Source organism: Myodes glareolus, chromosome 11 (assembly GCF_982192425.1).
Source record: "Myodes glareolus chromosome 11, mMyoGla1.1, whole genome shotgun sequence".
Classification (NCBI taxonomy): domain Eukaryota; kingdom Metazoa; phylum Chordata; class Mammalia; order Rodentia; family Cricetidae; genus Myodes; species Myodes glareolus.
Window position 1 is genome coordinate 3,081,888 of NC_142036.1, and position 12,087 is coordinate 3,093,974.

The window sequence follows — 12,087 nt, forward strand, 5'->3', positions numbered from 1 at the left end:
ATACAATTTCATTATTACTTCCATCCAAAAAGAAGTCTCTTCTTCTGTATGGAAGGCCAAAAATTGCAGGCCCACTTCCACCTTGTCTGATGGTCAGAGAGTTTGGACATTGACAAGCATAGTTGCACATCCCAACTCAAGATGTGATTGCTTGGTTCTTTTGACATTAGGATGAGTCCATGCCAAGCATCCTGACAACAGCCTGCTGCAGTCTGACAAAGGAAAGAAGATGGTGATGACGACTGGTGATTCCCAGCCTCTAATGAGCTTGCTGTGCAGACTTCCAGACCTAGTGAGTCCTGTTTACCTTACAGTCGGACCAGAAACACAGACTGAACATTTGACTATTTTATTCTTTGGGACAGAGAACTCATTTTGACAGTATGGTATTGAATATATTGTTAAAATATAAAGCCTAAAAGCTGAGACCTAAACTTCCCCTCAGGGAAAAAGACTCCTTATAAGGAGCGTGAAGCCCTCTTCAAATGAGGAAGTGAGCCTAAGGGAGCTGTTGCTGCTCAGAGACTGGACAATTGCTTAAAAAAGCAGTGTCCTTGGACTCTCCACCCATAAAAAAACAAAAACAAAAACCACCTTCTGGGTGGTGGTGACGCGCGCCTTTAATCCCAGCACTCCAGAGGCAGAGGCAGGCAGATCTCTGTGAATTTGAGGCCAGCCTGGTCTACAAGAGCTAGTTCCAGGACAGGCTCCAAAGCTACAGAGAAACCCAGTCTTGAAAATCCAATAAAATAAAATAAAATGGATTTAGGAAAATTATAATATGACAAATTGTGGGTTTATTGTACATTTCCATTCTAAAATTATGGTATTGACTGTTTAATGTTTGTAACTACTTTAGTTTACTATAAGGTGTTGAGAAAAGTTTAATATTTCGTATGAGTACTTGGATTTAACATATTTGATTAGAAATTTAGATTTTGATACAACAAAAAGTTGCTTAAAAGTACTCTTGACCAATAACAACAACAACAAAAAGGCATTCCCAACCCTGGTGATTCCTTCTCCATTAATTAGGAGACTGTAGACATAGGATCAGTGTTTATTCAAAAAACATTATCTAATTGCAGATGAACTATCTTGACAAAAAAATTGTCTCAGAGACACAGAGCCAAAAAATATTTTTCTCCCTTAATTTTTTGTTTGCAGAGGTCGGCAGTCATTAACGAGTTTGATCCTTTTTTCTTCTAGGCCCCTAAGAAAGGGATGTGTATGTTTATAATACATGTACCAAAAGGGGATAAGTCTGGGAAATGGTAAAGTGTTCACCTACAGTAGATGCAATCATCTGTCCTGTTGCAGAAGCACAGGCTTTATTAAAATTAATAAAGAGAGAGGAACTGTGGAGGCCGAAAAATTCATTCCCATTTCCACTTTGTCGGTCAGAGAATTTGGAGGCTGACAAGCATAGCTGCACATCCCAACTCGGGATGTGGATTACTTGGTTCTTTTGAATTAAGATGGCTCCATACCATCCTGACAGATGATCAGAATGTGCGTAAGTCCTTCTGCTCCTTCTTCTGTAACTGTAAGGTCACCGGAGAGCAGTCTAGAGCACCTTTGCTACCTAGACTACAGAATGCTAATGATTTTATGTCTCAGAGTGATAAAGCTATTGACTGTGTGAGTTATACTTTGTATCATGTTAATAAAGTCTTTTGCTACCTTCTCTCCCCTCCTAGCCCGTCTATGTTGGGTGTAAAAGTTGTGGAAAAATAAACATTTTTGGTGGATTTCAGGATTTTGAAATTTCAAGATTCCAGTAATCACTAAAATACCCTCCTGGTATTATTCTATATTTTCTGTCTTGTTATTTTATGTGTCTTAATAACCTTTACTTATATTTCTCCAATTCTCATGCCCCTACCCTGGCAAGAGGTGATTTTGTCAAGACTGGACCTTGACACTTCTGGACCTTGGTTCTGGCTTGAACCTGTGGTTGTTAAGGCAACAGAATTTTCCAGACATAGTATTGTGTGACATACAGATAGTAGGACTTAAAAGACTAAAGTTTTTGCCTTTAGTAGAAGGCCTCAGAGTCTCATCCTGAAAAAATTTTGTTTCCTGAGAGATGAAAAGGGCAAGCCAAGGTTTCTGAAGCAGCACCAACAGCTGACAGAGGAGCCAGGCTTCCTTAGGCTGCCCAGGCCCATTTGGAAGGAAGAAATATTTGTATCCACAGTCCACAGTGTTTTGAAGTTTTGTTATGCAGAAAAGGGTGGATACACAGAGAAAGCAGGATTTTTTTTTAATTTTTTAAAATTTTTTGTTCTGCTTCTTTAATGAGACAGTTCAGATACATAGTTGATTTCTAGATCTTTCAGGGTTTAAGAAGCTGCTACTGAGAATGATACAAGTAACTAAATGGTAAATGACAGATACTTTAATATTATATATGTAATATATTTAATTTGAACAGTGTTTAATTGTAAAGCACCAATTACATGGTGTGAATGTCTATACTTTATCACTACCTTGACCTTTCTATTTATCCAACTGTATTATATTAGATACTTTTCATGGTAACAATTAAGGCTATTTTCTTTGAGGCTCAAATCACCTACTGAAGGTCACCTGAAGAATTATGTAACAGTGATTAGAATTTACAGAGATTCTACACTGGAGACACAACTCTTACATAACCGTGGGAAAAATAGCTATGAAATGAATACAATAGATATTCCTATATCTACTTCACAAAAGGATTTGCCTCATGGAAATTAGTGTTTCAAAATGATTTGAGTCTTGAAATTTGCAGAGTCTTTCCCAAATAGATAGATACATAGATACATAGATGGATGGATGGATGGATGGATGGATGGATAAAAGCAATATGTTGGAGAGATAGGTTAGTGGTAGATCTTTCACTTAGAATTTGTGGAACCCTGGTTTCCCCAGCTCTGGAAAAAATAAAGAAGAGGAAAGTAGTAACAAAACTCCATAAGTCTTGCTACAACAAAAACAAGGGTTAAAAGTTGACTGGTGCACCTTAGGCAGCTTTAATATGCCCATATTTCACCCAATATTGGAACACTGTAAAGTTCCAACAGCAAGAGTGAGTATCTTTCTCCAAGTTGCTGTTAACCAAAACTGCTTCTCAATAACATGGTTCCTAATTTCAAAGAAATAATAATCATATAAAAATATAGAGGTTAGAGATTGGAAGAAAGAGCAGAAAATTGCAAAACTAGGCACAGTAGAGGATGAGCTGTTAAAAAGTTTACAAAGTCAATAAACGGAGCTAAAAATTTGTCTTCTACAATCATTTTTCTAGTAAGATAAAACAGAGCTTTCTCCACCTTAAATTCTCATTTGACAGTATCCTAGCAGTGTCTTGGCCATTCGTGCATGGGGTAGTCTCAAGGAGATATTAAAAAGTGGTTCTTAAGATGCTGATGGTCTCCATTCTGGACTCATGAGTCATCTGGACACAGCTTGGAATGTAAGAGACAGTCCAGTTCTCACCTTTAAGGAGCTACGGTTACTAATACTGAAAATTCAATGAGCATTCTTTCATTTCAAAGTAGTTTCTCAGGGCATTGTGAGAAAGTAGTAACATTGATTTAAATTTGTTCCTGATGTACATCCCCCGTGACCAAGCTGAAACACAGTTGCGGTGAAATGAATAGCTACCAGAGTCATGACACTAGGGAAGGGAAAGGAATGCCTCTCACTAGGAAGCCAACCCTGTTAGCTTTCCTTTCACATAAATATTCACATCATCACTAAGATGATTTTACTGGGGAGTTGTTGAACAGATACTTCTGGAATTATTTTTAAACAAATAGATGTGTACTATTTGCATATTCTAGAACTTTCTGAAGTATTTTCCAGTTTTGAATTAGTTATAGAAAGGTAGCTGAGACTGACTAGAAAGTAAACACACAGCTGGGCAATGGTGGTGCATGTCTTTAATCCTAGCACTCGGGAGGCAGATACAGGCAGATCTCTGTGAGTTCGAGGCCAGCATGGCCTACAAGATCTAGTTCCAGTACAGGCCCCAAAGCTACAGAGAAATCCTGTCTTGAAAAACAACCCCAAAAAAAATCCACCAAAAAAAACAAAACAACAACAAAAAGGAAGTAAACACACACACAAACAGATATTATATTTTATGTATTTGGATTTTTGTCTGCATGTACATTTGTATAAATGCATGTCTGTGTCTGTGGAGGTCAGAGGAGGGTTACTGGCTCTTCTGGAACTGGAGTTACAGATGATTGTGAGCTGCCACATGGGTGCTGAGAATGAACCCAGAGTCTCTGCAAGAGTAACCAGTGCTCCTAACTGCTCATCCAACTCTATAACTCGATTGTTTAACAATTTTGTGTTTTAAATTTTATGCTTTAACACTTTATTACATCACTCGTTCCCCCTCCTCATTCCTCCAACTCATCTTGTGGCCTTCTCAAAATTATGATCTCATGTTTAATTACTATTGCTACATGTATATACATATGTGTAGTAGGAGGCCGCTCATTTGTTCCAGCTGCCACACAGAAACTGTATTAATCAAATCACTGCTTGGCTTATTAGCTTATGCATATTTATAGCTAGCTCCTACATTTTCAATGAACCCATTTCTATTATTTTATATTTACCATGAAGTTCATGGCCTACCAGCAAGATTCCAGTTGTCGACTAGCATCTTTCTCTTCTGGCAGCTACATGGCGTCTCACTGACTCCGCCTACTTTCTCCAAGCATTTAGTTTTATTTTCCCATCTAGATCTATTCTACCCTATCACAGGCCAAAGGAGCTTCTTTGTTCATTAACCCATAGAAGCAACACATATACAGGACTTCCCACACCACATTTGTATATATATGTATATGTGTGTGTATGTGATCATACACATGTATATAAAACCACTTAGCTTTGCTCCTTCATAAGGGTTTCAAAGTCACTACCATAGAAATAACCTGATAATGTAGACATTTTATTTCTGTGACCTATTCTTAGACTCTCGGTGTTGACCTTTCACTGGCACAAGCAGTATCACACAAACCAGTGTCTGATGACTGAACGCTGAGATGAAAATGTCTCATTCAAACAGGCTCGCCCACCACGGTAGCACATGCCAATATCAGAACTCAGGAAGCAGAGGCAGGTGATCTCTGTGAGTTCAAGGACAGTTTGGTCTACAGTCAGGGATACATAGTGAGACCCTGTCTTAATAAATAAATAAGCACATAAATAAATAAATATTTTGCCTGTTATTATGAATGATTTTTGATTATACCAAGATAGGTAAGATAAAAATTAATTAAAAGTTTTTAAATAAGTTTTTTTTTAAAAAAGGTTATGTGTCTAATATTGCTATTTAGGAGGAAAAAACATTTGGGCACAGAATTGTTGAATTTTAATAAGCTTTACTTCTTACTCTAATGACTTATTCTGTGTCTATGAATTTTGTGCTAGGTGGTTAAGTGACCCAAAAAGCAATTTTGTGGTACTATATGAGTTTTATTTAAACTATAATATACAAAATGTGTTAGGCAATATCCAGTTTAATGAAAAATACTTTATGGGTGAAAAATTCCATGTAATATCCTTAGAAGCCTTCATCAAATTTATGAGCACCAATTTATAAGCAGGCACAATATTACACAATTAGCAACCTTGGCTTTATAAATCAAATGCATTATGTATTTTTAGATTTCGGCATCTCTTGTGGTCAATCATCTTTCAACATTAAGTTTTCAAATGGTAGCTTCAAGATGAGAAAGCCAGAATCACTGAAGGCCATAGACGCATAGCCAGTTGCTTTATGATGCTAATTTGTGAGACATTTGATAGGTCTCAATGACAATTATGTCTTTTGAAAAATACAATTATCAAATGAAGTACAATAGAACTTAGCCGATATATTAAAAATGTTATTGGGAATAATTTCCAGGTAAACACAAGAACAAACAATATTATAATTTAACTTTTTATCATTTATGTTATGGAGTTTTTGTTTGTATTTGGTCAAAAAAATAGTATATTTTATTCAATATAAGAGTGGGGACAGGACTATATGTCATTCATTCAAAAATGTTTGTTCAACTTCATTAAAATAAAGTAAAATAAAATAAATGAGAAGGTAGTAGATAGATGCAATAAAGACCTTTATATAAAAAAGCTCATTATCAACCCACCAATACCCACATCATCTAAAATGTGAGCTGAGTACTCAATGTATCTGTTGACCAATTTGTTTAGAATTGAATCTTTGCTAAATGGCTTTGTGATTGCTGGAGTGCATTCTGTCTTGTCTTTTTGTCCTTCCTCAAACCTAGTTCTATGATATTCTTAGAACTAATGAGAAAAAAAACTAAACTTAATTTTCCTAGGTAATTCTGTTTACCATTATGTTCATTATAACTTATGGAATTATTTTACACACTTGTGGGTATCTACTTATATCTGTTCTGTTTGTCTGTGTGCATATCCATGTCATCTCCTGTTATCTATAGTCTATTCCCGTCCTCATATCCAGTCACCCATTGTTTGACTAGGATGTCTTCTGAGAAAGACATTATTAGATGGTTTCATTGTGTGAACACCACAGAACATGCCTGCACATGAGCTCTTTGACCTGACAGGTATCATAATCTGATGTGACTACTACTGTATGTGAAGTCTGCCATCAACCAAAATGTAGCCATGTCGTGCAGGACTACATAATTATAGAGATATATGAGCACATGGATATGGATACCTATAGATCATACAGATTGCTTCACATATATATGCATACATACATGTACAGAACAATGCTTTTCAATAGTTAAACACTTTTAGAATTTAGATAGTCTCTAAAATTTAATTTTAAGAACTCCTATTTAAAGTGAAGTAAATATTTGCAGAAATTTTCCAAGGTCAGATATTGTAAAAACTGGATTAAATTTTGAATAAATAATTTATTTTACTTGTACATATGTATGTGCATATCTTCGTGTGTATATAGAGGTCATACAACAGCATCAAATATCATTTCTCGGGCATCATTTACTTTCTTTATTGAGACATGGTCTCTCATTTGTTCTATGCTCACTGATTAGGCTAGACTGACTGACCAACAAGCCCCAGAAACGGATCCACTTGTTACAGCCTCTCTAGCACTAGGATTGCAAACATGCTCTGCCTCACCCAGCTTTTTTACTTAGGTTCTGGGAATCTCATGTCCTCATGCCTACTGAGCTGTTTGCCTACCCTGCTAGTAAATACATTAATAGGAAGTACAGAAAGTTCTTGCATATTAGAGGCAAGGGCAAGGTAGGAATGCAGAGCTGAGGGGCTCAATCAAGGCGTCTGGAGTCCAGTCTGCTGTGAGGCATTTGGTGACATCTGGAGTATAGGTGATAGCTACAGGAGATAGGAGGAAAGCATAAGGATGAAGCAGTGTGCCTGGAGATTGGTGAAAGAGAAGCACTGTCCAGGCGCTGGTAACACAAGACTTTAATCCCAGCAGAGGCAGTGGTAGAGGCAGGTGGATCTCTGTGAATTTGGGGCCAGCCTGGTCCACAGAATGATTTACAGGACAGCCAGGGAAGTCACACAGAGAAACCCTGTCTAGAAAAACCAAACAAATACAAACCAATAAAGGTTGCTCAGAGAGTGCTTTGGAGCCACCTTCCTCAAGGGAGAGGAGCTGTGCTTTGAGAGTTCACACTAGGGATGCTGTTCCTGGGTAGCATGACTTCTGGTTGAATAGCTGCCTAAGATTCTCAACAGTAAGAGATGGTCTATAACATGAGTGTCCTTTCCAACTGACACAACAGTGAGAGATGATCCAAAGCAGAAGTCAACTCAACTAAATTCAAGCCTACAGCTTGATTTTTATATTATTATTTTATTGATTTTTGTTGAGTTCTACATTTTTCTCTGCTCCCCTCCTTGCTGCTCCCATCCCCTTCAATCCTCCCCAAAGGTCTCCATTCTCCCAATTTACTCAGGAGATTTTGTCTTTTTATACTTCCCATGTAGATTAGATCTATGTATGTCCCTCTTAGGGTCTTCATTGTTGTCTAGGTTCTCTGGGATTGTAATTTCTGGGCTGGTTTTCTTTGCTTTATGTTTAAAGATCACTTATGAGTAAGTACATGTGATACATGTTTTTCTGTTTTTCAGTTACCTCACTCAAAATGATGTTTTCTAGCTCCATCCATTTTCCTGCAAAATTCAAGAAGTTGTTTTTTTCTCTACTCTGTAGTAATCCATTGTGTATGTACCACATTTTCCTTATCCATTCTTCAGTGAAAGGGCATTTAGGTTGCTTCCAGGTTCTGGTTATGACAAACAATGCTGCTATGAACATAGTTGAGCCCATGGCCTTGTGGCACAATTGAGCATCCTTTGGATATATACCCAAAAGTGGTATTACTGGGTCTTGAGGAAGGTTGTTTCCTACTTCGCTGAGAAATCACTACACTGACATCCAAAGGGGCTGTACCAGCTTGCATTCCCACCAGCAATGCAGAAGTGTTCCCTTTACCCCACAATCTCTCTAGCATAAATTGTCACCAATGTTTTTGATCTTGGCTATTCTTACAGGTGTGTAAGATGGAATCTCAAAGTTATTTTAATTTGCATTTCTCTGATGACTAAGTATGTTGAACATCTCCTTAAGTGTCTTTCAGCCATTTTAGATTCCTCTGTTGAGAGTTCTCTGTTTAGGTCTGTACTCTAATTTTTATTGGATTATTTGTTCTTTTGATGATCAATTTTTTGAGTTCTTTGTATATTTTGGAGATCAGACCTCTGTCTAATATGGGGTTAGTGAAGATCTTCTCCTATTCTGTAGGCTGTCGTTTGGTCTTGTTGACTGTGTCCTTTGCTTTACAGATGCTTTTCAGTTTCAGGAGGTCCCATTTTTTAATTGCTTCTCTCAGTGTCTGTGCTGCTGGTGTTCCATTTAAGAAGTGGTTTCCTTTGCCAGTGCATTCAAGTGTACTTCCCACTTTCTCTTCTATAAGGCTCAGTGTGGCTGACTTTATGTTGAAGTCTTTGACCCATTTGTACTTGAGTTTTGTGCTTGGTTATAGATATGGGTTTCATTCTTTTACCTGTTGATATCCAATTATGCCAGCACCATTTTTTAAATATGCTTTCTTTTTTCATTTGATTTTTTGTTTGCTTCTTTGTTAAAAATCAGGTGTTCGAAGGTATGTGGACTAATATCCGGGTCTTCAATTCGGTTCCACTGGTCCTCATGTCTGTTTTTATGTCAATACCAGGCTGTTTTCAGTACTGTTGTAGTTCTGTAGTAGAGTTTGAAGTCAGGGATTGTGATGCCTCCAGAAGTTCTTTTTATTGTACAGGATTGTTTTGGCTATCCTGAGTTTTTTTGCTTTTCCACATGAAGTTGAGTACTGTTCTTTTGAGGTCTGTGAAGAATTTTGCTGGGGATTTTGCTGGGCATTGTATTGAACCTGTAAATTGCTTTTGGTAATACTGCCATTTTCACTATGTTAATTCTATCTACCAAAGAGCATGAGAGATCCTTCCACTTTCAGGTGTCTTCTTTAATTTTTTTCTTCAAAAATTGAAAGTTCTTGTTATACAAGTCTTCCACTTGTTTGGTTAGAGTTACTCTGAGATTTGTTTTGTTTTGTTTTTTGTTTTTTTGCTATTTGTGGCTATTGTGAAGGGTGTTGTTTCTCTGATTTCTTTCCCAGCCATTTTATCATCTACGTACAGGAGGATGTTGATTCTTTTAAAATTAATCCTATACCCAACTACAATATTGAATGTGTTTATGAGTTGTAGAAGTTCCTTGGTAGAATTTTTGGGGTCGATTATGTAAACAATCATATCATCAGCAAACAGTGAGAGTTTGACTTCTTCTTTTCTGATTTGTAACCCCTTGATATCCTTTTGGTGTCTTATTGCTCTAGTACAGCTTGATCTTGTGAGAGAAGTATCTCCACTTATCAGAAAACCATGTGACACCATTTACCCTGTGTCTTCTGAATATTGTGTGTGTGTTTGTGTGTATGTATCTGTGTGCATTAGTTTTTAAAAGCCTGAGTTTTTAAGAATCTTGTGTTAAGACTTTTAGTCATCTATTGACAGGGTGTGATCATTGTAAGCATGGAACTTTTGGTTACAAATAAAATGCCAAGCCAGGCATGATAGTCCACACCTTTAATGCTAGCAGTTAGGAGCCAGAGCCAGGTGGATCTCTGAGTTCATGAACAGCCTGATCTATAGAGCAAGTTCCAGGAAGGCCAAGGTTACACAGGGAACATGTCTCAAAATAATAATAATAACAATAATAGTTATTAGTATTATTACTACTAGTAATAATAATATTTTAAAGGGCAATTTTGAAAATTCATATTTAAATACTAGATTTTAGGTTTTTCATCTAGAACTTGTTTCTGATAAATCTTTCTTTACAAGTTGTCTAATGCCTTTTCTGAAATGTCCTATGCACTCATTACATGCCGGCAATGCATAGTCAATATGTCAACAGTTGGTCATTTGTTTTTTCAATTCTGAGATTGCTTTACTATTCATGAGTAATTGGATATAGCAGTTACCAGAATATTTCCTTAAGAAGCTCCAGAAATACAAGAGTAGGAATACAAGTGGGAAAGCAGCAGGATATTACTTGTTCTTCTGTCTCTTTACATTCATTTGTTCTGAGCTGTGCTGAAGGGGATTAGAGAAGGGGCTGTCATGAACGTTCATGAAGGACAAAGCAAGGACACGGTTCATGGGCTAACATGAGAGATATGTGCTCGAGTACTAATGCAGCTAAAACTTGAGAAACACAGTCTGTCTTTCCATCTGAGTCAAAGCACAACTCTTAAGTTGAACAACAAAAAAAGCCCATTTGTAAATAAAATAGCACATTTTAAAAATTCTTAGTTCTATTAAGTAGTGAGGGTGTGATCAGATGAAAAGTCCTCTATGCCAAACCATTGCTTCTTCTCATCACCAAAATGGAACAAGGGCCACAGAACTAACTTTTTCTTCTGTGGCATTTTAATCCTCAGATGAGAAGAATATTATTATGAAAAAAGGAAGACAATTTCAAGAAAGAATGGATATGAAATTACCTTGCAATAAGTTTATCTTTTTAATAATAAAAATATTTTTATGAGAACATTCAGAGAGAAAGCTGATGACTGGCATTACACTTGACCATCTTTTTTCTACTCTATTTACAGAGATCTTAATATCTATGAACGATGTGAATACTTCTATATGTTATGAATACTATTGATTAAAAAAGAAACTTTCTTAGGACTGCCCAAGACAGAACTTAGGTAGGCAGGGAAAACTAAACTAAATGCTGGGAGAAGAAAGGTGAAGTCAAGAGAAGCCATGTAGCCCCACTAGAGACAGATGCTCAACAGAACTTTACCCAGTAAGCCACAGCCATATGGTGATACACAGATTAACAGAAATGGGTTAAATTAAGATGTAATAGAATAGCCAATAAGAAGTTAGAGCTAATGAACCAAGCACTTATTTAATTAATACATTTTCTATGTGATTATTTCATGGCTGAGTAGCCCAGAACAAACAAGCGCTCCCTACATACAACAAATTGATGCTCCAACATGTGACAGCTAAATCCACATAAAACCTGAAAGGGCTTGGAGAGGAATTCTAGACACACACACAAAAAAAGTTTAGCTGCATTTTTTTCCCTGAAATGGGCTTTGCTTTCTGGTGGCATGCTGCAGCTCCTTTAAGAGATGCCTTCCTGACTCAACTATAGCAGAAAAAAAGCTGCACAGTTTTGAAATGGCAGCTTTCTGGGCCATGTTGTTAACACAAACTCTGACTCTTCTAGGAGGCTGAACATTTAAATGGGGTTTGTGGGCAATGTGCTTCAAGTTACTTGGTGGCAGCATGGGCCAATTGATTATTAGAATTGAGGTGGTGAGTATGGTTCCCATCCAGCAGTCTCAGAGGCAGTGAAATGAAGTCTGCCATGTTGGACTGGGCAGAGCCAAAAGGCAAAGCAGTCTTAGTTCTAGTAATGTTGCTTAGCATTTTAAGAAGTACTCCTTGACAGAAAAGAATTATAGATACACAATAGGAAAGATTCAGACATAAAAGACC